At 38.7% G+C, this 21,410-nt stretch overlaps 1 protein-coding gene across 1 annotated transcript in view; it reads left to right on the top strand.

The window, feature by feature from the left end:
* Nucleotides 1-21,410, top strand: part of FAM53A (family with sequence similarity 53 member A) — a 69,821-nt gene that overhangs the window by 33,293 nt on the left and 15,118 nt on the right. The window lies entirely within an intron of this gene.

Below are 21,410 nucleotides of genomic sequence, written 5' to 3'. Positions count from 1 at the left end.
TGAGTAGTGGGGAGGAGGCAATTTGCAAAAGTAGCATTAAAAATGGAAGGAAAGGAGATAGTTTGCATCAGTGCCTCTGTATGTGATGCACTGTGCAAAAGAAAAGCTCAGTGGAATGGGATGGTTGGCTAAAGCATCCAGTTTGTGATATTCTGGTGTCAGGAGACTTCACATAGAAATGCATGGGGGGATACTAGCAGGATATTGGAACTGAGGTTAAGTAATTTATATCCATTAGGCTAAAAGTCTGTATGATGGCATCTACCCTTCTCCTGTGGAACAACTTTCTCACATTTCAAAGGATTTTCTTCGTTGAAAATACAACTTTTTTAATGAAGTTGTGGGGGTAGAACAATCTGTTTACTTACTGACAAGGCTGGTAACCAGTTCTGTTCTAGGTATGACTAGACAGTGTTYTGAGTTTTGGCTGAGATGCAAGTTTACTAGTTAGCTAATCAGATCTTACCTGTTTCTCTGTGTTAATCACTGCTGGGATTAGTTTGCTAATCTAGACCAGAAGTATTATTGGATTTGCCTTTCAACTGCCTGTGTGGCCTAATGCAGGTTTCCTTACGTAAAATTCAAAACCTGCCCCTTTTTTTGGCTGGACTTGATGCTTGCATTCTTCAAGCTCTTGAGGTGAGATGCAATATTTCAGGCTGCAGAATAGTTTCAGTTGCTCAGATCTGCTGCCTTTTAAGAAAAATGTGTATAGAGGAAACCTGTTACAGCCCATGTCTATAGGAAGGTTTTTGACTGTTCAGATTTGCTGCAGAATTGTGCTTGAGATACTCAATTGTGCATTCAGCCACTCTTCACTGATTTTTCCTGTAAGACCTATTTTGAAAYCATAATTTCATGATAAACTGAGCAGTTTATGCAACCAAGTTTATTCCACAGTGTCAAGGCCTGTTGTTTTTTCTCCATCTCTTCCAGTAGAATCTTCCTATTAAGTTACTACTGTGTATTAAATCAAAGGCACAAAGTATAGCTTGGAAATACATCCGTTTCCAAACATGCTAAACTTCAATGAAAACACCTGTTTTAAAACTAGGCAAGTACTGGAAACATTTGAAATTGGATTAAGTTTCCAAGAAATATTGGGGTTTTTTAAAATGACACCTTGCTTACCCATGACATTGTTAGAAGTATTTCTATCTTACCTTCTCTCCATGCCCTAAAACCTTGCAGATGTATACTCTGTGAAACTTAYGTTGTGGTCTTAAGCAAAATTACTGCTGTGCAAAATATCATGAGATAATACTACAGAAGGCTTGGTTTGAAGTGTCATGCAAGGTGTCCTATATCTGCATATAGCTCAGTGAAGAGCAGGGCTACCATTAGGAGAAGTTCAGTAAGACCGTCCTTTCATGTATCTTGMTGGCTCCTTATTGTTTCCAAAAATACTTTTTCTGTGATTTCAAATTCACTTCCAAGTCAGTTCATGAAAGACCTCGGTTGAAAACAAGTGCTGTTAAGGATTTTTGTTCTAAGCTTTACTGCAAATATTTTGATGTTCTCAAATCTTCCTAAAAAGCTCAACTTATCACGTAGTTGCTCAAAACCAGGTCAGCAGTTAGGTAATAGTGCTTGTGGAGAACTTAACATAGGTTAAATATGATTTATGATAGATCTGAAGGTTGGCTGCCTGAAGATGAAGGTTTTGGGGCTGCAGACATTTGTGCCAGTGCTCTGTGTCCTGAGAGGCTGASACTGAAACACCTGCTAAAGTTGCTTAAGGCTTCACAGCAAGGAATTCTCTCAAATCAATATTTATCAGCCCTAAATGATTTATTTAYTTTAGCTTGAAGCAAGGGCTGTTATATCTGAATGAAGATCTTGAATAGCTATGGGTAGGTGAAGCTTTAGAGGCAGATGGGGATGAAAAGGGTTTTTTGGTTTGATGTGTTCTATTTTCTTGGTTTTGTTTTAGTGTTGGTTATTGTTTGTTGTGGAGATTTTTTTTCATTACTGAACTGGTGGTTTTACTAGTTGAGTTCTGAAAACATACTCGTTGGTTCCTGCTTCAGTCCCTGATAATTTGATAAATTAGAAAATCAGAAGTCTAATTCTGAAAGCAAAGTTTCCATTGTCATTGCTTTTTAAGTTCAGAAATCATTGATGATGATGATCATTCAGATGATTATCAGTCTATTAATCTGTGCTATTCTTAATTTCTGTACTTGCTCATGGCTTTCTCCCTCCACTGTTGCATCWTTAAATAAAGGCACAAATCAGAATATTAAAAAGAGGTAAAGAAATTGGACAGCTCTTAATACCATAAACTGTTTATTTCTATGTACTTTGTTTTATTCTTCCACARACCTTCACATTTCACTGCACTTCCCCTCTGGTTTAGGTTTTCATGCTCTCTTGGGAAGGAATATGCCATATCTTCAATTCTCATGGAAAATGGTACATTAATGTCCAGTAAAGTGAGTGATTGATGTGTATGGAAAGATTGAATTTTTCAGGCAGGTTGCTGTATACCACTGCTTAGCTCTCACATAGTGYTAAATTCTGGAAGGATCTTTTTCTAGAGTAGAAGCTGAAAATACAAACTTGTGAAACATCAGACCATCTAGGACATGAAGASAGCTGTAAAAACAAGTGGAAAAGACTGTAGGAAAAGATAACAAAACATAATAGCTGTTTTCAGCCCCTGAAGGCTCAAAATTACTTTCTCCATTCAGTTTTGTGTGCAAGAAGAGCTGTAGGAGCTGTAGAACAGCCGAAAATGGTCTCTGTGCCTGCTAAGCATTGGTTCACATCCACCCAAATGAGAAGCTGGCTCCAGTGAGCAGTGCCAGCCTTCCTTCATGGCAGCAGACATCCCGTCACCCTGGTGTTTGGAGATGCCTGTGTGTGGCAAAGATCCTCCCTGGGCTTGTGCTCTCCTGCAGCAAATCCRCTGTGTCTCAGAGGCTGCCACAGAATGAGTCAAGGTGGTGTTTAGACTGCTAACTGCAGCATGAGGAGAGAAATGTTTCTTTACTGAAGTGGAAACTGCTGAGTTTTTTTCCAGTGTTCTGCTTCATGAATTATGTCAGTTGATCCTGAGGTACGACAAGGAAAGAGCAGCCAAGAGATTGCACATGTTTTCTGGTGCGTAAGCAAGTTTTACTGTGACAGTGAGGTCTAATTCTGTTTCAGATCAAACAACACACTGTAGCTTGAAGTCTTGCTGGTGTTCCACAGTCTTGTGTTATTCCTCCCCTGATATGGTGGYATGAGGCTCCAGAAAATAATAATCCTGCTATCATACTTAAAATCCCAAATTATTTCAGTGTTTTCTCTGAAGTGGTCCTTGGTTTGTTTAAATAGTTAGTAGAAAATRCCTGACTTTATCCACATGAGCAATAGTTTCAACTGTTCAAGGCTATGGCATCTCATTAATTAACATTAGACTGATAAGACAACACTGAAGAGTTTTAAGGGCCTCTAAACAGTCAAACAACTCAGAGACTGAAGTTATAATTTCCTAGTACAGGGTGCTGCTTTTCTTAGAAATGCTTCRAAGTTACCTGGATTTTATAGCAGTGGATTTTCTTGGCACTGAGGGAGATCCTAAGTGCCACAGCAGGTCAGGCCAAAGCTATAGCTGGCTCTCTGCCCAACCACAACAGCTGCTTTGAGGGATGCAGGAACAATGAATGTGCAATGTGATACTTCCTCCAGCATGGCCTGCTCTTGCCAGTGTGCATCTTGGAGCCTTCAGAGTGTGCATCAGTGGTTCAAACTCTTACAACTACTGACAGAGCTCTTTTAYGTTGATAATCTGCCTTTTTAACCCCATATCTGGGGCCTTCACAGTGTTAACACAACAGTTTAATTTTTGTAAACAGTTCTTCATTGCCTGCAGCACCTGAATGCTTGATTTAGTCTTTCTTGAAATTTAAGCTCCTCAAAACGCTTGGATAACTTTGATCCATAAAGTAAATGGAGCTGAAATTGCTTGATGACTSTTGCCTTTATGCTGCAGATGGCAGTGATGTGGTGGCTCCATATATTAAGGAGGGCTTCTCACAGGGTGAGTGTGAGCATACGAGTCAAAAGATGTCAACTTTGACCAAAACAGCAAAATTAGTATCACATAGATGGGACGATAAGCAGAGGGTCTAGTTGGTAGTGATTTCTACAGCAGTTTGAAAATGTCCACAAAGCAAAGGTGAAATCTGGGGGTGGATGTGTGTCCCTGAAGGGTGAGATGAGGAGGCAGTACTTAATCAAGGGCAGAACACAGCAGCAGTGTTGCAASTGAATTTGGGTCAGGTGACTGCTGCTATGCTTAGAGACTTTCCTGCTAACTCCTGATCTCCCTTCTTCAGTTTCTGCACCCRTGTACTTGAGTTTCCCTTTGTGTGGGCCACTTTGTAGAAGCCAGTGTGAATAGATACAAGGGCGAGCTGTAATACTAATTATTTTATTTAGTTACATAAACCAGGGTAAGTAAATGTGTGGTTGCAGTCTGAGAGCTACCAGTCAATGGCTGTTTTTTGCCCTTTGAAGTTACTGTAATGGTCAGTATGTGRGCAGGTTTATGAATTAGCCATGCTGTGACCTCACTAAGTTAAAGCCAAATAACCATGAATGCATTCTTCTTGATTCTTGGAATTCTTGTTGTCCAGAAGATTTCAAGTTACGCCCTGTTAGGCATAGTTACAGTAAACTTGTTCACTTTGATTATGTGACAGCAAAATGGATTAATGCTGCCAAGCTGCATAGCTGTAACTAAAACCCAAGAATGGACATGAAAAAAAGGGCAGAATTACAATGGATGTGAGTAGTGTGGTGAAGTAGCCTCTCCCTTGTGTTAGGTTCTCTCCCAGGTTGCTGTTTTAGCATGTACAAGATAAAGTAATGATAGCAAGTCCCTCAYTAAGCTCACAGGGTGCCTGCCCTGTGAGTCAGGGCTGCACTGGCTAAAGTAGGTTAAGTACTGGCTCATGAAGTTCATTCAGATTGTGTTCTGTAAATAGTAAACARGTTGCTTTAAATAGCTTGAGATGCTTATGTAAAGCCTGTCTCTCGTAGCCTCCTGTCTAAATGGGAACAAACAGGTTATTTGGGGTAGGTAATTTCTGCTTGTGGATGCAGTGCAGTCAGCAAAGGCTGTGTGCTGTGGTTTGGGGAAGGTCTTTAATACGATTGCAGTTCTTAATCACTTAAGCTCTTGTGATTCACTTGYAAGATGTAGTACAGCATCTCTTGGTCAGAATGTAGGTCTGATTTTTTTTCTACCTGTGCATGAATGTCACAATTCAGTGGTGCATTGATGGTGCAGCACTGCTCAGATAAAATAGGTGGTAGATGTCCTTGCACTATATGTGGATATCTTGTGCTGCAGGGCACCCGGGATGTCCTTGGCTTTTGGAATATGGTTTGTGGAAAATACAATATAGATGAGTAATATGTAGAGAAGGATTGGGCTGGGGTTGATTTGGATCAATAAAATGGTTGCAAATACAGATATGTAACACTAGTAGTTCCCCTTTGTATAAGATTAAGACCTAAAAGAACATCTATGAATGAAGCAATTGAACCAGGAACAGAATTTTAGTTCTTTTTTTAAAATTTAATAGCTATTACTATGGGAGCCTTTAACTTAACATTTGAAAAATAGAACTAATCCTGGCCYACCTTTACTTTGAAAAACACTTCTGGGATTTGTTGATTTTTTTTTTTTTTTCCAATGGTAGTAATTTCTGTAAGTGATCRTAAACCAAGAAAGCAAAAGAGAACATGATTTGTGTTTCCAATATCAAGATTGTATCAACATTGCCCAGCTACGTAAATCAGTGGTTTAAATCCATTTTGTGTAATTCTAGGCATAAACATGATTTATAGCTGAAAATAAATTGTCAGCAGTGAGCCTGAAGGAACATTTTACTACTCTTTGCCCMTGCAGTGTCCCCCTGCTTGGGTAAGAGGCTAAAGACACTCTGGAAATACTGTTTTTTCTTTAAGAGTAACCTTGTCTTGGAAGACAAATGTCTGAATGAAAATGAGAGCAGTAAGRTAGTTGTAGGTTTTCTAAGCTTCGGTGGAGTGAAAATAAACTACTGCTATGCCTGCAGGATTTTGAACAATGAAGTGCAAGTCAGCTTTAATCTGCTATGGTTGGTCAAGCTATATTTGTTCTTTGGAAATCAGTTAAGAGTCCAGAGAATAGCTAAGATCAGAAAGAAGTTCTTTGGAGAGGAACAGGTTTGTGAAAGGTTGGAACACTTTCTTGAGATGCCTCCTCCTGTGGCATTTATTACTTGAGCAGACTTCAGTGATGTCCACTGGTGCTCCCAGCAGCACCATCACTGGTGGAAGAGCTCAGGTATTCCTGAGCTGCAAGTCTAATAAACTTCTGAGTATTTTGATTTGAATGTTTAATTTGCCTCTCTGATGTTGAGCAATATGCATCTACTAAGGAATGTGATTAACCCCTTCATATTCTCAAGTTAAATAAAAAATAATGTAGAGCAGTTGAGTTTTTTTTTGAGTGGTTATTCATGTTTGGCTATCAATCTGTGAAAAACAGTGGTGGCTGAGGAAAGATGTCTTAAATCATCTTGTCTTATTCTTCTGTTGATGCATGATTGCTTCCCACAATTTATATTTTTCTAGTATTTGGTCCACTGTAGCCTTTTAAATGCCTCCAGGGATGTGGTTTCCTTAGCAGATAAAAGAGCCTTTTGAGGGAAGCAGAGGCAGTTTTGAGCTATAAAAGTAATTCAGACTCATTTAAGATAGTGTCATGTATTTTTGGATCTCTTTCCTACTGTCATGATAGTATTTTATGGAAATAGAACTTTAATCTTCTTGGTCCTCTAGTTAATGAAAACATGTGACGTTTCAGTCTCCATTTAAAAGCACTTTCTGCAGGAGTAAGAGGAGGAATAGTAGATATTAAATGTGGTACCTAAAGCCTGGGAGCCTGTATTCAGCTACACCTCTCTGTTTTGTGAAAAAAAATTGTGAATGACTGTGCTTTTTGAGCCTGGAAATTTTATTTTTCCTGTGTTAGAAAACTAAACATGAGCAGTAGCTTTTGCTCTAAGAAATAATAGTATAGGACTTAGAGCTTCTTACAGATTTTGGTGACTTGAGTAGGACCAGCTGAGGTATTCAGGTAGATCTCCATTTCTAGTCAAACATTTAGACTATTTGTTACTCTTAATTTAAAACCTCTTAAATACTCCAGTAAAATAGGTTAATGAAACGAATATTTTGTAGAAAGTGATGAACGTTTTTCAGTCATATTAAGCTTTATTTACTTTGTAAAGTAAATAAAGATGCTACTTCTGTAGCATTCTTATGTTAAAAAGAATCAAATTGTTTTCAAAACCTAAAAAAAAGAATAAAATTCCTTATATTTATTGCATCARCATAAAAAGCCTGTAAGTGGGCCTAAAMTCCAAAYRTTTAAAAAAACCCCAAACAACCAAAACAACACCCCCCAACACACAACTTTATTTTATGCCATTATAAATCAGTATAGCATTCTTCTAAATTTCTTAATCATCTAGTGCTTGTCTCTTGCTCTGTCCATTGTTTGAGCAGGAACTTGTTAAAATAGCAGTAGTATTTTCAGGGAGGTATGAAACTATTTTTAGAGTACGCATTTGTGCCATAAGTAGTTGATTTAAGTTTAAAGACAGCTTTTTAACCTTGTCAGAAATCTGTATTTTCCACTGGGCGTTATGTTACTATCTGACAATCGGTTTTGAGTTGGATTTTGTCATTTCAGGCATAGTTGTACGGCTCTTTCATCCTTCTAAATCTAAATAGATGAACTGCACATCTGTTGTGTGAAAGTAACGTAGGAGGTCTCTAAATTTTTCTATTTCAAGAGTGACTTTGTTAACATCAGTTAAAAGGCTTATCTATAATTACACAGTTCCTATTAACACTGTGGTGTTGCAAAACTGATGTTCATTTTCCATCCCTTCCCAGATAGTTTTTAATGTGAAGCGTGTGAAAATCTTTATTTTTAAAACTGGGTATTATGCTTAATAACTAGCAAAGCAGCATAGCAAACTGAAACTTCAATTTTTTAAATAAGTTTAGGCACTGTACCAGGTGAGATCAGAAGTACTCTGGTACAAAGGGCTGAGTCTTTCACCAAAATATGTGTCGTAGAGGTGTCTAAGGACACCATTTGTGCCATAAATGACTTTAAAGGAGGARGASTTTGAGGAGCAAACATTAGGATCTYTCTCTGGTGATGGGGAGGTGCAGAGACTTAGGTGTGGTTTTTAGTTCTTTAATGTGCTGTGACAATTTTTTGTTGAAGTGGGAACAATTTASTTGGCTAAAATGAGGAATGGTATCTCATCTAATACCTTTCCTTCAGAAGGAGACAAATATTGCATAGACTTTCTAACATCTGCCTMTAAGAAAGGCAGGACAGGTCATAACTTAATTTGGCAATGGATCTTGTCGGGTTTATGATCCCAGATGATGTCAATGGAGGGATGCCTGAATTTCAAGGTTTTCAGTATTTTTGGTTTTCCTCAATTTTTTGTTTCTCAAGTAAAGCATCTCTGATAGCAGTTAATGTTTGCAGTATCAATTTCTTGAACTTTACAGTTCAGGTACAGTTCTACAGCTGGAGAAAAGGACATCTAATTAAAGACAAAATGAGATGTTGAAACTATTTCTTGTCAGCTTCATCCAAATTCTTTTTGAATCTGGGGTGTAATTGAGATTGAGACTCCCTCTGCCCTATCCAAAAAGTATTTACTGGGAACTTGAATTAATTTTTTGCAGTAAGTTCTATAGGTGAGAAAAAAGTAACTGTTTACCTGAATCCTTTTTTGTTCTGAATTACAGGCTTTCCTTATCACTTGCTGCTTTAGTTTTCTCAGGTTTTCTTTTGTTTTGTAGATGAAGACGTGCTAACTGAAATATTGCTTTTCACAGCCACTCTTGTGTTAAGTTTGGGTTTTCCAAGTACTTGAATTTTTGTTGTTTTTTGAAGGATGTCCTTAAGCAAATGGCAGTGTGCAAGGCATTGGTGTAAGGCATTATCTTCCCTGAAGCTGTGCTTTCCTGTGGTTGCCCTGCAGCATGTCAGTGTTGTACAGGCTTTGAAATGATAGAGGGTTTGGTTTTAGAAACCACTTTAGCATTTGTTTTTCCCTTCCTCRCTCCCCTCCCCTTGCCACCCCTGTGGTTTGAGTTTTGTATGAGGAGGACTCAGAGGAAGGGAAGCTGAATTCCTTTTCCTTGTTTTCAYCTTTGAAATACAATGGTGATTACAATGTCTGTATGAAACAGGCATTATATTTAGGTAATAATGTTTTGTCTCAAAGTGAGTGAGTCATCTTCTGACTGCCAGGCTTCAGAATATGGCAGTCCTGAAGAACTTTCCATATGAGGAAGCAGTAACAGATTTGTGGGATGGCTAATGAATCATGGWTAATTAGTGTCCTGGTCCTGCTAAGCTTTAGCATCTGACAGGTATTTTTACTTTTAGTGGGGTGGTTTAGAGAAACATTCTCTACCCAGTTTATAATTTGATCTAATATATGAAACCTTTAAATGTCAGCTTTTTATATCGTGGTACAAAAACAATATGASTTGATCTCACATGGTTATCTGTTGAGCTTTTTAAATTTGCTTAGTTCTTGTGAGTGTATTTTAGGACATCACAGGTTAAGCAATAATCTATTAAAAAGTAAACTATAATCTCTTAAATTATTATAGTGAGGGGGACAAGTGATATACAAGTGATGTATTGGTGTGCATGCAGTGCTGATTTAGAGGAGCAGAAGGATACTTAATATATCAAAACCTGTGTAGCTTTAGCTTAGTTCAAAGTACTACAGATAAKTACTTCAGCAAGCTAGAAGTTTCCAGTTGCCAGTATTTGACTTCTGAGAGTAGCCTGGGGCTCTTAATCATCAGAGCTCATGCTTCCTGATGAGTGGGAGAGTCCTGTCCATAGCATTTGGTGTCTGCTGAACATGAGTGGTCTYCAAATCCCTGCTATTTCAGTGCCTCTGATGGTGTTCATGTATAGCTCTGTGCYTGGTATAAAACCAGTGCAATTCTTTGGTTACTGATGAAGTTTTTTGAGACCAGAGCTGTTAGTCTCCGTAACTTGTCCAAGGAGCAGCCATTTAGGGAAGGAAGCCTTTCAAAGTGGGTGTCTTAGAGCAGGAAAGCTTTCCTAAGAGCTCCAGTGCACCTCTGGGATTTCTTGTGTAGTCTGAGTTTTGGGAACAAGTGTTCATATTGATGAGAAATCCTTCAGACAGGACCAGCAGATCCTGTCCCAAAACCTTCAGCTTTACCAGGCTTGAATTCACACACGCTTKTAGTATTTCCAATCCTGTTTTAATGAACAGGCCCCATTAACTGAGACTTGATTTACTCTGGTATTGTTGTAAGCACCTGAGGGTGAATCTGCATTTTGCTAAGTTGTTGGAGATAATACCAGTCTTAAATCTGATGCTTTCACCTCTTCCTGCCATGCAAAAGGTGGATTGTCTAGGTAGCTTAAAAAAAGAGGAGGGAAGGGGGCTTGGAAATTGCTGTCCATGTAGGGCTCCACTTCAGATGCGTCTGAGCTTGGGTAATCCACATCTTGTGTAATTCTCTCCTTCATTATTATGAAAAAAAAATCCTTTACTTATAGCTATAATTGCTAATTAATGGAGTCCTTGATTTGTTAGAAATAGCTTTTTAGGTTGAGCAGTGTTAGAGGGGAACATTTTTTTCCCGATGTTGCTTCTTAAATGATCTTGCTGTCAAGAACAGATTTAAGTTTTCTGTGCTGAAACATAACTGATAACTACATTCCAAACCAGAGTTCTACAGAACATAAAGTTTTGTCARGAAGTGGCCTTGTGGGCTTTTTCTAACCACAGCAGAGTATTTTCKTGACCTAGTTATTTTTCAATGACAGATGACTGTTTTTCTTACCTTGAACATTGTTGCCTGAAGGGGTTAGTCTGATGGTTTTACACAGGGTTTGGAGAACCTCTGGTCTCTGCCTCTGATACTGTTGAATTTGGATGCTATTCTGCCCAGCTGTGTTTTTTAAAAAAAAGTAAGATTCTTGAACTTGAAGAGCTCCTWCAGTAACAGGCCTTGAAAAAGGAAACCTTTCTGTCTGCACATAAGGCYTTTTCAACTTTAGAATGAGTATTACATGGTACCTAAAGTATGGARCGATTCTACTGGGAGTCAGTATTTTTGTCAGATGGCATTTAAGCATCTTTACAAAATGCATGTCTGTGTTTATTGGGAATTGGCAACCCGGCATGATGTCTGCTGGCTAATTTCACATGGTCTAAAAACTTTTTTCCTCCTAAGTGTTGCCAGCTTCTTTCTCCATTACTGTACTTGTGTTTTCCTGCATGTGCTTATGTTTTATAAGGTTGTTATGGACTATTACATGCTGCTGTAAGCTCTCTTTCTTTTTGAGGGAGGACAGCAGGACTGAATGTTGGAAGCGGGAGTGACTCTTTTTTTATTACTGTGTGAGAACAGGACATGTGCAGAATTAAGTAGTTTACACAGCTTGCCACTCCTCAGGTTCTGCTTCATGTAAATCGCTGCTCTGTGAGTCCCTTTGGCTTTGCTCTGAGTTCTTTCTGCAGCTCTGCTCTGCTGCTTTCTGTTTAGGKATTTTTCAAGTTCTTTGGTCTGGTGTCAAAATCCTGTTTGGATTCCCCTTGTAGAGAATAACTGTTCAGAAAAACAGCTGTCCTTCCTGGTGCTGAGCATCACTCAAGTCCTGCTCCATTTTCATTACGGCAGTAAGGAATATTCTATAGAAARGATAGAAAGTGAGTTCTCTGACCCTGTTCTGTGTGTTGGCATGACCAACAGTCAGTACTACATAAATACACTGAGCTATTCTTAGGCTACTGTAGGAGCTGCCTTCTACAAAACATTCCCTGACTAGGTAGGCTTGGGATCCAGTGACCCTGACATTTGCTGGGTGTTGTAGCCGTGGCATATCCAAGAGCCAGGGCTGAGAGTATCCAGAGTCTGTGAAGCCATGTGAGCTCACTCAAACCATCTCCCTGTCCACTCTTTGCTCACACACACAGGATGGTCCTTCTGCYATCCAAACTGGCACTTCTAAGGCTTGCACTTGTATTTTTTTAGTGAATCTGTTTTTGCAATCAATGGCTGTGGTTTTGAATCTTTAACATTACCATGTTAAATTGAAATCCACTTAGCGTGGTTCTGGCTTTTTGTGTCTTAATACATATTCTGAAAAATATGAAGACCTCTAGGGAGCCATGAGACACGTTTCACAAGTAGCATATGTGGCAGTCACCAGCTAGAGAATAGTGGCAAAAGGGTGAAAATTACCTAAAAGATCTGTTCCCAAGCAGAATTTGGGGAATTTTTTTTTCCTCTTTGCCGCTTTCAGGAGCTTGATAGTCTGGAAGTTAGTGCCTTAAGGCTGTGGGTTAAAAAAAAGCATGCTAGTGTACTTCAGGAGGGGATGCCAGAGTTTGAGGGGGAAGGAAGGAATGTCCTCTACAACCTTTTTAGTGTATGCTTTAGGTCTATGAATAGCTCTCARTGCCTGTCTCTTCCAATTATTAACTCCCTGAGCAGCACTGTTTGTAACGCTGATGTTCTTGAGACAGCCTTTAGTTTCAAATGTCTCTTTAAGCATAAATGCTGTTTTTTTTCTTCAGGTATGAGTCTGCTGATATGTGCTRCATCTTCTACTTTGGGAGTTTCTCATGCACCTGTAGAGTAACTTCAGTTAAGATTCTTGTTCTGCTGAGTAGTGATGAAACCAACTGCCAGTTATACAAAGCAAAAATCAATATACTGCCACGTTCACTGAAAGTAATAGTGGCAATGTGAGGTGTTTCTCTGTCCTACAGTAACTTGTGGGAGTAGCAGGAACTGTGACCTAAATAGGAAAGAGATTCAAACTAGTGCTACAACATATTGTCTGCAGAGTGTAACAAGTGACAGGTTTGGGACACTTTGAGTTTCTCCTGTGTTTATCTAAAAACAAAATGAAACAACCYTTTTTTTTACTTTGATATCTTACAGGAGATGTGGCAAGCAGTACTGCTTGGCTGCTTTAGCTGCTGTCATACTTGGGGTGGTTTTTCTCTTCTGTTGTGATGAAGTCTTTCCCTTGCTATGAAGAAGACTTCATTGTGCCTTCCATGGGGGATTGTTTGATCTGTATTCATTCAGACTGAGGATCAAGTCCAGTTTTGTAATGATAACGTGGTTTGTAATGCATATTAGTGGTTTTACCTTTGGGTTACAGCAGAAATAACTTGATCCTTGAAGTTCATGTTTGGAAACTGTAAACCAAAGGATTACAGAGAGGAAATGAAGGAGGGGCAGGATGTTGAAACGCTTTTTTAGCGGAACAGTCGTATTTGTAATAACCTCTAATCTGTAAGAACAAACCTTGGTGGAACTGTTAGTGAACTATGAATATTGCTGTTAACTCCCTCTGCTTTAAAGCTCCTTCCCCTTCTACACGTCAATTCCAGAGCAGTCATATTTGAATTCTTTAATGTGACTCATACCTACTTTGACTTTTTTCTTCTCTCCAYCTGAAAAGGTTTTGTGTACACAGAGTAAGGCTGCTTTCACCCTTCACTGGCCAGCTTGTGGTCAAAATAGTTTTGTGTGATCTATTCAAATATGTCCTGAGATTTATGATAAATTTGTTCTTGTGTAACRCTCCCCACCCTGCTAGTTTCTCTTCCTTAACCTTCTTGGTTAGGCTGTAGAAATAAAACTTCAGAAACATCAATTTCCAAGAAGTACCAACTGTCAGATGCATAGCCAAGCTGAAGTCTCTTGTTGAAAGAGATTGCACAGGTTCCTGGGCTTTAACATACTGTAAAAAGCAAGTGAATATAGCAGAAGTTGTTGTGGTTTGTTTTGGATTTCTTTTAGCAGTAGCATGTGTGCACCACCTAGCATGGATTTGAATTGGAACTGGATTTTATTGTTCATTCCCAACATGATGGGTGTATTTTAGAAAACTGCCATGAAGAAGGTTGTGAGTGATTTCTTAAAGTTACTCATGGCTGATCATATCACAYGTCCTTTCCAAGTGTGTGTGTTCCCTGGAGCTGTTTCTTTAGCTCTTCCTTCCAGCTGWTCCTTCTGCAGTCTGCATGCTTAGGGAAAGTTATTGCTGATTGCCCCTTTCTCCATGCTAAGTAAACCAGGCTCTGTTGAAGCAGACTGTGAACCTTCCCTTCCTCTGAMTGCTATTTTTTTCTCTTTGCTTCTATTCTCTCTCCTTTTACGGCTGTTTTGTGTTGGTGACTGCAGTCACTTGTTTTTCTTGTCCTGCTCTGACCCTTCCAACTGATTAATTCCTCGTGATGCAGTTTGATAGTGTGACCTTGTGCTTTTCTATAAATGTGCCCATGATATCATTTCAATCAAGTTCATGAATATTCCAACCTTCCCTTATGTGGCTGATGTCACTCAGCTTTAACTTGTGAAGTGTGTTAATATAATGTACTCTTTTGGGCATRTTTTCCCCATTTTAAAGCATTCTTCAGGTGCATTGCCACAAAGATGYATTGCCACCTCCATCTTTGTGCAGTTATTCTCTGTGTTGATCAGGTTTATGTTCTACATGAGGGTCTCGCTGCTGCCCTGTGTCTTGGAGAGCTCGTAAATGATGGTTAATTTGGTCATGGAGGTAGATACAACATTAGAGTTGGGAGGAGGATTGCCACACGTGAGGTAAACAGTGCTCTTAAGTGTATGAAACTAGGAGAGATACATTTCTTAGAAAACTGTCTGATGATGGTGAAGAACATATAATTATTCTCTTCYGGGCTTGTCTTTCTACATACTTTCCTGGAGTAAGCAATTGAGGTTCAGTGCTTAGTTTTTGTTTTGTTTTTCTTTGTAGGCAGCGCAAGTTTGTTTCTGTTAAAACTTTCAGTACAGACTATAACTTGACTTTTTATTCCAAGTGCTGTGTCACAGCATGGTTTTGAATAACTCAACCTTTTCCTTTTGGGATAAKGCGTAACTTCCATGACTAGTTCTGTCATCATGCTGTTCTGGGCAGCCTTGGACTGAAGTCTGGTCACTCAGCTCCCTTGCCTGCCTTATGGAAAAATCTTTTAACCTACGTTGATTATGTCAATAAGGGTAAGTAGAATATGAYGTTAATTGCTGTGCTCTGTGGGGTGTGTGATCTCCTCAGCTCTAGGGGGATAAAGATGTGCCAGGGCAGAGGTTTTTCTCTGGAACTATGTTCTGGTTTAGGTCTGTTTGGATGGTAGAAAGTAGGCATGTACAATAAAACCACACTAGTAATTTAGATAGAGTTCAGAGGCTTTTGAAAACTTTTCTCAAGTCTCCACCCAAGAAACTTCCTGTGAGATCAACACASAGAAGATAAGACTAGGTTTAAACTGGATTAGTGCAGAAGACTCATCTTCTGTGGGGTTTTTGATGTTCAGAAAGACTTTTTAAATTGTGTGGTATATAAACAGAAAAAATAACTTGCTTCAAACTTGTAAGACTACTTTAGTGTAATGACTGCTGGGGATTTTGGGTGAAGGAAGAAAATTGGCTTACAACAAATGCAACTGATGTGAAATGAGCTTTTGTAGTGAAAATTACAAGGCTGAGGACTTGTGTGTGTATGTGTAGAAGAGAATTTCCATTTTGAAATGARAATGGTTTAAGTCTGCAAAAAGCAAGAGGAATCTTCTCTATTTTAGAAGATTTACCCAGGAGTAGACAGTGCCAAGAAGCCTCTAAAATCTGGGGACTTTTTTGGYATGGTTGAAAGGAGAGAGAGACAGGAAGGTCACCAGGGCTGCTGGGCAGTCCTCTGGTGTGGATTTTAAGTGTTTCTGGAATCTGTGTGGGGATTTACCAGGATTCAAGTGGTCAGGGGAATGAGGTTTTTTCTGTGCATTTTGAAGCAAAGGATTAACATCTGCCATAAATAATTTTTGTTCAATTAAAAAAGTTATTTATGGCAGAAGTTAATATGGTTGCGTTCAGGTGAGTCTGTTTAAAAAAAATCAGGAGTAAATGAGACTAAATTTCTTTCAAATCTTACTAGTTTCTTCATATCCAGATGTTTTGAGTTGTCCAACTTTCTGTGCAAGCAGAGATGAAAAAGCAAATTATTTTAACATGCTTTTCTTTAGGTCCTGGAGACTTTGGTTTTCTAAGTTCTTGAATAATTCTCTAAAATTGATCCATTGCTCTTTTTGTGTAGCAGAAGGAGCTGGTTTCAAATTTGCTCTTGAGATCAAGATCGAAAGTGCCAGTTTGGAGTGAAGAAAACTGTTTGTATTTGGGCGACACAGGATGAAGTTAGGACRTGTGTTGTTTTGATATCAGGAGGTGTTGCAGCCTTTTTTTCTGGGTGATTTGCTGTTGTCATGGTTATAGTTTCTCTGCACTGTTCCCAGTGTTGGAGATCCCACCGCAGATTTTGAGGTTGCTTTGCCACGTGAACACATCTGCTGTGTTGTGTATCTGACTTTCAGGAAAATACTTTGATCAGGCATCACCTGTCTGGTTTAAAAATGCAATTAAATAGTTCAAGTAAATATTTGCATTAGCTGGGAAATAAGGTGGTACCTTGGAGATTATGTCTGTTGTAATAATGAAGTGATAGAGAACGAAATGCAGCTCCTGAACAGGAGTTCTTAACTCTGAAATGCAGTAGGAGGTAGTCAGGGATTAAATACAATTTCTAGTACAAGTCATCAACAGGATTAGTAGTAGATAGGTCCCTTTGTATTAAGCTTAATGTTGCTTTATCAAAAGATGTATCTGTCTGGCAGTGTGTTTTTGATAAACCTGTAGTGGCTAAACTGGTAGTCTGACTTTAACAATGAAATGGCAGAAATGTGAGGAGCTTGGCTTAGCCCAGGCCTTTTGGAGAAGGAGCTGTGTGGAACAGAAGCCAGGGTAGTTTTCCATTAGTTGTTCTTGTTGCAATACTGCTATGACACACTTCATCCGCCCAACAGCCTTTTTTAAGAATCTTGAACTTGCAGTAGTTAAAAAATAACTTGGTTCATTCGGTGCTCTGCGAAATGACTGTTCCATCGATCCGGATGTTTGCTTAACAGTGCTTCCATTCCAACTGTCTTCCTATGCTTTTGAGAAAACAGCAAATGCATCCTCAGTTCTTGAATGAAACTGTTTCTGCTCCCTGTGTTTCTGAGCAGCCAACAGTGTGCYGATAACTCAGTTACTAATGTGGCAACCTTGTAAACCTCAACCAAGTGACTAAGTTCTCAARTACTCAGATTGGATATAGAAACTGATAAACTGATGTAAACTAAAACAATTTCAACAACTACTTTGTCAAGTGTAACTGAAACATTTTAGAGCTAATCTTGGCAGTTCTCTTTTTATCCAAAAATCCTTTCTTCTGGGCATCATAAAGAGGGATGGTAAGGGAAGCAAAAATGAATAATACTTTGGAAACTGGGAAAGGAGAGAGCATCAGCTCATTRAACTATTTTGCAGATGTTTGAACAAATTTGTTTCTCTGAACTAGGACCATTGCTTCCAGCTGCATGAAATGCAGTGAACTCATCAGAACTGTACTTGTGTGTAATTGAATTGTGCATAATTAATGCAAGGTATACAGGATGATTTGACAAGGGTTATCTTCAGGCTGTCAAATATGTTATTTCTGTAGTAGGGAAACACCCTGGTTTTAATTTGAAAACAGCACTAACATTTTTTMATGTKAATWATTTTTGCAGTATAACCAAAGGAAGTCTAGACTTACCTTTTTTCCCCCTAATCACACCACCAATTTAACAGGTCATTATTTTGAGGGGACAAGTTGTAGCAAGGTCCATCTGTGTGTGTATGAGTTGAGGCATCCCTACATAGCACAGTTATCAAGTGAGAAGGTTTGAAGGACAATGACTATTGTAGAATAGCTGAATACAGACACTCTTCTCTTAGTGTAGTGCCTCATCTCAGTTCTTCCTTTGTAAGTGCAAAACCTTAATTTCTGTTTTCCTCTGAAAAGGGATAAGGAGCATATCTTAGTATTTTGGGAGTTGCAAAAATGGGCCCTCTTTCTCGGTCAGTGGAATGTTTTGAACATGAAGTTACCTCTAGCACAGAAGTGTTTTCATTATGTGTTTCAGTGGGATAAAATATTAAGTTGTATTTTGGGGCCTGTTGAAAAATTTAGCATGCACCATTTGCAGTACCCTAATGTGSAAGGTATCATTGCATAGTCTGCCTTGATCAGAAATATCAGAGTGTTGAAATTCTACTTGCAGATTTTTTTTGCATGTAACTATTTCATTTTCAAAAGGATATCATGTTCTAGTGCAATAGGAGAGGAACATCCTGTACCCCTCACTGTAAGGGGAAGTGGTAGATCTCACTCTTGGATAGATATTTAGGTCTGCCCTAGAACCAAGGCCTGGCTCAGTGTCTGCTTTTTGTGGTCACTGGTGTTTCACTGGGCTCACTGGTGCCTACTGTAGGTCAAGAGYCTTGTCCTTTCCCCCTGCCCTTACYCAGGAAGGATGCACAAAGCAGGAGGCTGCAATTCTCTACTTACTAACATTTCTGCTGAAGAAACTGCCTTCCCTCAGCCAAGCCTGAGTAGTAAAACTAGAGGGCAAGCAGCCTACTATGTGGTCCTTTTTCTCATGCAAGAGGTAGACTGGTTTGTCACAACACAGAAATTYTGTATATGATTGCCTGGGCCACAGAAGGTTTTCCAAACACAGAATTTAAAAGATCCTTTAAGATCAGAGGTTAAGCAATTTAAGTTCTGCAGAGGTGTTGTCCTTCTGGGAATGGGTTTTGCATATTCCCAGTGTTCTTCAGGTGTGGCTTTTGATATTGTGTGAGACTTCTTTCCTTTGTCTGGTTATATTTTAACTATCTTAGTTTTCAGTTCTGTTTTACATTGATCTGTGTGTCCTTTGCTTGTCTTCTGGACTAATTCACATTAACATTAAGGAGCAGGAGAGCTTTATGATCTTTGCAGTATTGAAACAAGAATGCTGTGCCCTGCAACCTCTTAGGGTCCTACAATCTTAAAATTGCTTAGCAGGGCTGAAAGTTTTCTGAACTTCAACTAATGCTGGGTAACTCCATTTCAGCTAGTGTCCTTTTAAAAGACTTATAAGAATATTTAGGTTTGAACTARTAGGTTCATAAGTGCTATGAAGTAGTGTTATGATGTACAAATAGTATGAAAGATCTTAAAATGTGTGTGACAGGTGCTTGTGGCTTAACTGTCATGTCCTATTTTGTAGAGCTTCAAGGTTACTTGTAACTGCTGTAGTGTGTGCTCAGAGTGGCAGCAATCAGATGTGCTTGAARCACAGTCAGCATAGAGCCTCACTGAAATTCTTCATTAGTGCACAAAACCAAAATTSATCCAGAGGCCTTTAATGTGCTCCAAACCTCTAAAATATAAACTGTGCGGGGTTTTTCCCCCCCTTCTTTCAGCTTTTAATTAGCATTTACTTTTGCATAATAGCTTGCCTAGAAAGTTTTTTTTTTTTTAGAATGGTATTCAGCATGCTTGTTTTCAGGATACTTTCCTGAATCAAAATACAGACCTTAAGGTTTGAGTGGTTGTATGGTCATGAAGTGCTCCATGCACAGGCCACTTTGTTAAGCATTTAATATTATTTTGGTCATGTAACTCTTGTAACTTGAGCCTGTGTTACTATAGAACCAAAAATTCCTTTAGGTTGAATTTCCAAGGCTTGTTAAAATTGCATGTCCCAAAGCAATAAGGTTGCTTTTTTCAATTTTGCAAAGCTCCCATAGCTCACAAAGGCACAGTAAGGTGTGTTTTCAGGGCACGCAGTTGGGTTGGTGAATGGCCCTTAAGCTTGTTAAATAGAAGTACTTTGTCTGGTGARTAGGAATGTAATAATGGGATTTAATATGAACAGAAATACTTAATTTTGCAGTGAAGTGTGTTTAACTTCCAGACTCACCTCAGATTTTAGAACTGAAGAATGCATGTGCTCCATGTTGAAAAATACTAATTTCTGGTATTTATATTCTAAAAGAGCTCAATTGTTTCTGATGTTCCATCTCCTAAGGAGGGGGACGCCTTCTGGAGAGTTTGAATAACCATATGAAGAAATAAGAATTTCTGTCCTTTCTGTTGCTGAGCCTAAGATCCTTTAACAGCAGAAGGCACAGACARACCCTGAGTAGTTCAGTAGTAATTAATAATCTTCTGTGGCTTCAGTATAATGAAAAGAACTTAATTGGTGCCCATCTTTTGAGGCACTAATAAATTCTTCATTGAGATCCAAACTGTCTGGTTGTTTTCATATCCCTTGGAAAAAAACGGGTTTTAATTGAGTTTATCTCACCTCTGTTCTGAGCTCTGCAGGAGGTGTCCTCTCCCTGAAGAGTGGGCAGCAGAAGGAATTCAGTTTTAAGAGAAATGGGTTCCTCAAGTCGGTGGAGCGCCTGCATGTCAAGTGTAATGTTTTTGTTGCATCTTGTAGTGATACAGTCTGATTCAAAAACAATTAAATTCAACTTTAGGGTGTGGTTAATCTGGTAAATAGGTTATTTTCTGTTTGATGGGGCTGGGAGGAATCCTTTGGAACGCATATTTGCAATACCTGAAATATGTRTCCACTTCTTACATCTTAACTAGAGTTGGATTGCCACCTTTAGCTTGAGTAAAGTATAATACAAACTCGTTCAGATGGCCTGCAGACATTTGTAGTGGACAGAAGCCAGTGCTTGTGAAMACACAGCAATTGTAGAAAATGAACTACTAGAAATGGTCAAGGAATTTGTGCACATGTCACAATAAAATGTTTCAACTAGGAACAAGGGTGACACCACTCCAAAGCAGGAGGAGTTAACACTGAGTAAGTTAATGTTAGTGACCTTGTAGGCTAGTATTGATATGTTTATTCTGACTAGTGTCAAGAGACAGGGTTTTGTTTGTGTCTGCTTAAAGAGCACATACACAGTTTATTTATAAATTTATATATGAAAAGGCTTTTCTTTTTCCCTGTGCTCTACATTTGGAGGCCTTGACATGGAAACATGTTGCTGAATAATGATCATCGTGAGGACTGAAGTAATACTGTTCAAAATGTTAAGTAGTGGTAACAAACTTATTGAGGTTTAGAAAATACATTTATTGTATGACTTTTTRAAAAARKYMMMWTTTKKTYMAACTACTTMAATGCTTTTGGAGCATTATTTTTAAAATAATAGGTCTAAGATAGATAAGCTCAGATTTCACTTATTGATTGTTAGCTGCTTAAGTAGGATAAAATACAAATCTCCTAATAGTTCCTGGTTTTTGCCAATATATAGTTTGATACAGTTAGAACCAGCTGTAGATCAGTTTCACGTAGGCTTTGCTATATGAGAATATGACTGAGAGAAGGTTTCAGTGTTAGGAGTTGTGGTTCACAATTGCT

The sequence above is a fragment of the Malurus melanocephalus genome, unplaced genomic scaffold (assembly GCF_030028575.1).
Source record: "Malurus melanocephalus ecotype Western Australia unplaced genomic scaffold, MMel_1.1 scaffold_274, whole genome shotgun sequence".
Classification (NCBI taxonomy): Eukaryota; Metazoa; Chordata; class Aves; order Passeriformes; family Maluridae; genus Malurus; species Malurus melanocephalus.
This window is presented reverse-complemented; position numbering and strand designations above follow the sequence as displayed.